At 43.7% G+C, this 5,511-nt stretch overlaps 1 pseudogene; it reads left to right on the plus strand.

Annotated features, from left to right (window-relative positions):
- Window positions 1-1,847: 1,847 nt before the first annotated feature.
- Window positions 1,848-3,091, plus strand: LOC124507426 (40S ribosomal protein SA-like; annotated as a pseudogene).
- The last annotated feature ends 2,420 nt before the right edge of the window (window positions 3,092-5,511 follow it).

Raw genomic sequence — 5,511 nt, forward strand, 5'->3', positions numbered from 1 at the left:
ATGCATTCGCTGGTTTTCAAGTGCCTGTAGCTCAGAATAATCACTGTACCAAAGCTGCATATTTTAGGGTAGGGTGTCCTGAACTTCTACAGTCATACTTCAGGGTGGCATATTCTTTATTCCTTCAGGTACATTGCATGAGCATCGATGCCAGGCCAGCAGGCACCCACAGGACAACTATCTCATGGCTAGCTGGGACATTCACACCACAAAAGCAAAGGGACTAATGCTGCCTGAGCAGGGGAAGAGAAAATATCTGTGATGAGTTGTTCTTGATGATTCCAAGACACAGAAATAATTGTGGAGCAGAGGAACTTTTCAGGGAACTGGAGTTTCCAAAATGGAGAGTGCGGTTAAGTGGGTTACATGTACAGGTAATGGTGATTGACAGTGGAGTTACTCCCATACATGAAGAAAACAGGTATTTATGTATATATACATATGTCTATGCATATCATTTATCAAGGGAAGAGGAGTCAGGATGGGGTAGAAAAAAGAGTTTCTGAAAGGAGAAGTTCTGGAGATTTATCACAGAAAAATAGCCCAATGGGCAGGGGCGTAATGGGTGACAACTATTGGTAGAAATTAAACATCTAAAACATTTTCTGAGGTTATAGCACTGCTCCTCTTGATGACTGTTCAGTGAGGCTTACTTTCCACCTGGTCTTGTGCATTTGGCTGGGTGAACTTGAACAACCAAAGCAAAGCGACAGATCCAGAATTTATAGGTTTGGGCTAATGTCCTCTTCAATTCCATAGAGATACCTGCTGGGGAAGTCATAGCCTGGAGTTCATGCTGGCTCACCATGATCCAGTGTGACTGAGAAAAATGGGGCTGGAGTGCATGGGGGAAAAAAGTCTTGAAGAATTTTGTACATCCTGTCATGCAGTATTGAAGGAATTTGGGAGAAATTACATGATGCCATGAAGAGGAAGAAGAGCTAAACAAGCAAACTGAAAGTAGCTTGGATATCTAAGAGGAAGAAAGGTAGTGCCTGGAGACAGCTGTGGTAAAACTTCCTCCACAATTACATTTTGTTCAGAACTACTGGGAACACATTGTAGATATTTTTAAAATAAAATTTAAGGAGGAATAAATGAAAGTTCAAGCCGTCCTGAGAAAACTTGTCCATGGGTGTGGGCTAACAGGATGGTAGTGAAAAAGCAGAGTTGAAGATACATTTTAAATGTGAAGCTCCTTTCACTTGACAATAGTATTGAAAAGCCATGGTAAAAAGTAAGTTAGATGCTGACTTGTGAGCTCAGATTTGGATTAAGAAAAAATATTTTCTTAAAAAAAAATATATGGTACCCTTTCCTGGTAATGAGGGTCTTAGAAACATTTTACAAAAAGCCCACACAGGTACTATGCGCTACTCTGAAGTAATTTTTCTGTTTGTCTCAACACTGTTCTCTCTCCTCTGGTTTGTCTTCCCACTTGTGTTTGGTCATGAAGTCAAGGATACTACTCCATTGCCTGCCATCCCAGAGCAGAATGTCAGGTCATCTGGTTCCTCTTCCCCAGATTCCACTGCAGCCAGACTTGGGGCCTCCAGTCCTCACTGTCTGCTGTTCCCACCACCAAGAACATCATCGCTTTTGTTCTGTCTACACTCCATTTTTCCTCACTTTGGTCCTTTCTCTTTCTTGCTGCTAGGTTCATCTCTGCATAGGAACATATCATGGCACTCCTCTGCTCATAACCTACAGTGGCTCCTTCTGTCCACTGAAAGAAACCCAAACTCTTTGGCCGAGAATGTAAGGTCCCCCCTTTCTACACTACCCAGGGAGGGGTCCATATGGTGTTGTTCTGCATTCCCATCATAACTTAAAGAGAAATGTTTACAATGGTTGGAGTCCTTGATGTCCTGTAAATGAAGGAGGAGGAGGGTGTCCTCAAATTCCTTGCAGCAGGACCCCACTTAGGTGGCACAAACCTTGACTTCCAGATGGAACAGTACATCTATAAAAGGAAATGTGACGGCATCTGAGGAGAACCTGGGAGAAGCTTCTGCTGGCAGCTTGTGCCATTGCCGTTTAAAACGGCTCCCGTCAGTGTCCTATCACCCAGGAATCCTGGCCAGCGAGCTGGGCTGAAGTTTGCGGCTGCTAATGGAGCCAGTCCCACTGCCGGCCACTTCACTCCTGGAACCTTCACTAACCGGATCCAGGCAGCCTTCCGGGAGCCGAGACTTGGGGTGGTTAGGATCCCAGGGCTGACCACCACCCTCCCACAGAGGCGTCTTCTGGTAACCCCCCTGCCATCACTCTGTGTAACACAAACTCTCCTCTGCGCCGTGTGGACATTGCCGCGCCTTGCAACAACAAGGGAGCTCGCTCAGTGGGTCTGACGTGGTGGACGCTGGTCCAGGAAGTTCTGCACGTGCGTGACGCCATTTCCCGTGAACACCCATGGGAGGTCACGCCTGATCTCTGCTTCTACAGAGAACCTGAAGAGGTTGAAAAGGAAAAGGCTGTGAGCAAGGAGGAATTTCAGGGTGGACGGACTGCTCCAGCTCCAGTGAGGTCACCGCTACTCAACCTCAAGTCGCAGACTGGTCTGCAGGCGCAGCAGGTGCCCTCTGTGCCTGTTCAGCAGTTCCCTCCTGGAGCCTGGCGCTCTCAGCCTGCCGTGCGGACCGGTGTGCAGCTCCCACTGTTCCGGGCACTGAGTTGGTAGGAACAACCCCGGAGTGGTCTTAAGCTGCTCCTCCACAAAGGCAAACAAAATAGAAATAAGGTTAACAGAAAATAAAAAAATTTCGAAAAGTTAAAAAAAAAAAGTAAGGTCCTCTACTGCCCCTTGAAGAATTTAAAGACCCGTAAGAATACTTTTCAGCTGCATCTCCCACTGTCTTTCTGCACACAGGTTTAGCTCTGGCCCAAACCCACCAATTTCTATGATATGCTGGCTTGAAACTTTCCCTGATTGTCACGAGGTAGAAGAAAATTATACTTCTTCTGAATTCTCACAGGACTTTCCTCATGCCCCTTTTGTATGGCGTTAGCCCCGTTTTACATTGTCTTATAATTTACAAAGAATGTGTTTGATCTCCACTGGACAGCATCTGAGTGGGTCTATACGCCTGTGTCTGTCATCTTTGTATCTACTTCGTTCATGTTTTGGACAGAATAATCCCTGAATAAATATTTTAGATCAATTATTTCTGGTGGGTGCAGCTGGGAATATTAGACCAAACCTAGGTTCACTGGTCCAACTCTGTGATAGAATTAAATCTAGGGTTAGTCTTGAAACTAATTTATTGTTCAGATCTTTTAAAAATCAGGCCAAATAAGGGATTGGCCTTTAGCTCTTAGGGCATCCTTGCAAAGACTGGGCTCCCTCAGGTTTTTCTCATCCAAACCTCAATTCAGAAGAGTGTCAACATCTTGACCTACTATGTCTTATCCTTCGAGTTTCCTTACAAACAATTTTACTGAGTCCTAGAAAAGAAGCCCTAAAGCTGAATGGCCGGAGATATCAGAGTATGAATTAGAATCAAAGATTTGCTATTTATTGGGTTCTGGGCTTTAGGTTGGGGCCCCTTTGGATTCCGCATGTCCTTTCTGACAGTAATGCCTATTGCGTATGTGATGACCATGTTTGTATATTTCCTTTTAGTTACTTTGCTTCTCTGTTAGTTCAGGAATGTAAGTGAAGAGGCAGGAGGAGGGGTTGAGGAGCACAACAGTATGATGGTCAACCAGATCTCTCAGATGAAGTTAGAACAGGTGGGAGATAAGCTCCAAATGGCCAGGACCAAGCTCTTTTCTTCAAGTGGGGAAGTAGGGTCACCCTTTCTTTGGTGTGACTCATGATGTGTAGCCAATGTGCTGGCAGCTTCTGAGCGCTGGGCTCATGGCTCTGCTCATCTCTCCCCTTACTTGGTCAACTCCTCTACATTTATGGTTTCTGCTGGTTTCATCAGTGATCATACATCTATCTAGCATCTACTTTTAAAAAAATATTTTTTAATATTTTATGTATTTTTGAGACAGAGAGAAAGCATGAGCTGGGGAAGGGCAGAGGGAGAGGGAGGCAGGATCTAAAGCAGGCTCTGCACTGACAGCAGACAGCATGAAGCAGTGCTCAACTCATGAACCATGAGATCTCGACCTGAGCCGAAGTCAGAAGCTTAACCCACTGAGCCACCCAGGTGCCCCTCTCTAGCACCTACTTGATGCAAAGTACTGGAGCAGGTATTGCAAGGAAATAAAGAGGAGTTACAGGCTCTGCCTTTTAGAAGTTTGTAATGTAACTGGGAAAGGAGGCATGTGTCAGGTTGAAATATGCATGGGAAATGTCAATAATAAAAAACGACATTGAGCATGTGACATAATCATAAGGGGAACCCAGCTACAAAATATTGGTGGTTCAGAGGATTAAATTCACACACACATAAAGAAACACTGTAAACATTGACTTAAGCCACTCTTCTTTAGGACATGACCCAATTCCCAGAAGTTTTTAAGCTTCTCTGAAGAACCCAATAAATAGCAAATCTTTGATTCTAATTCATACTCTGATATCTCCAGCCATTCAGCTTTAGCGCTTCTTTTCTAGAACTCAGTAAAATTGTTTGTAAGGAAACTCGAAGGATAAGACATAGTAGGTCAGTAGCAGATATTAAAAAGTCTCAGAGTTTCAAAATTTTAAAAATATTTTATCCAAATGAACAGGTATCCATTCTTGTATATTACAAATTAAACCTGGAGCATTTACTTGCTTCTGGCCAGAAAAAGATCCACACATGACTATTAATAGATGTAACAGTCTTGTGTGAAGGCCATCCACCAAGAGGTACTAATTCTCCAGCAAGAATGTCCAAGGCGTTCAGTTGACTACCAAAATTAGAAAGGATTTTTTGAATTTAAAATGACTGGTACTTATGAAGAAGTCATAAAATCTATAAAAAGCTATCATTCGTGCATCTTAATCAACAAACCAGGAAGCAGCAGCCGCAGCCTGAGTTCTAAAGTTGGAAGCCCTAAGGGTTTGTGGTTCAACTCTGGCTAGGATGCCTTCTGAGTATCCTAAATCACTCTCTCTGAAATAATTATCCTAATGTTACTGACTTGAGGAACATGGAGAACTGAGAAAAGTAGAGACAAAGGAAGTGTTGTAATTATTAGTGAGCCTAATTCTGACATATTTAAAAGGAACCACAAATGTTTCACTGTTTGAAGGGAATTTGCAGACATCTGTCCTTTAGGAGCTAGGCATCCTAGTTTTGGATTGTCTAGACCTACAGTTTCACTGTGCTGAACATTTTTTTTTTTTTTTTGTCTGTTTCCCTCTGTGCGATTTAGAATGTGGCCATCAGCTGAATGCACATTTCTTTCTTTTGGAGATAGATGCCTGTTCTGACATCTGTCCCTCTAGTTTGCCTCCAGCCACCACTCCCTCCACCTGCTACTGATTTCACTTTCTTTGCTTCCCTCCCTGGCTCTTCTTCCTCCTCCCACCCCTAGGTGAGTGATCCCAAGGAAAAAGGAATCCCCCAGTTTCTT

The sequence above is a fragment of the Lynx rufus genome, unplaced genomic scaffold (assembly GCF_022079265.1).
Source record: "Lynx rufus isolate CCGP_SWC_20201006 ecotype Redwood Valley unplaced genomic scaffold, mLynRuf1.p SCAF_12, whole genome shotgun sequence".
NCBI classification, from domain to species: Eukaryota; Metazoa; Chordata; class Mammalia; order Carnivora; family Felidae; genus Lynx; species Lynx rufus.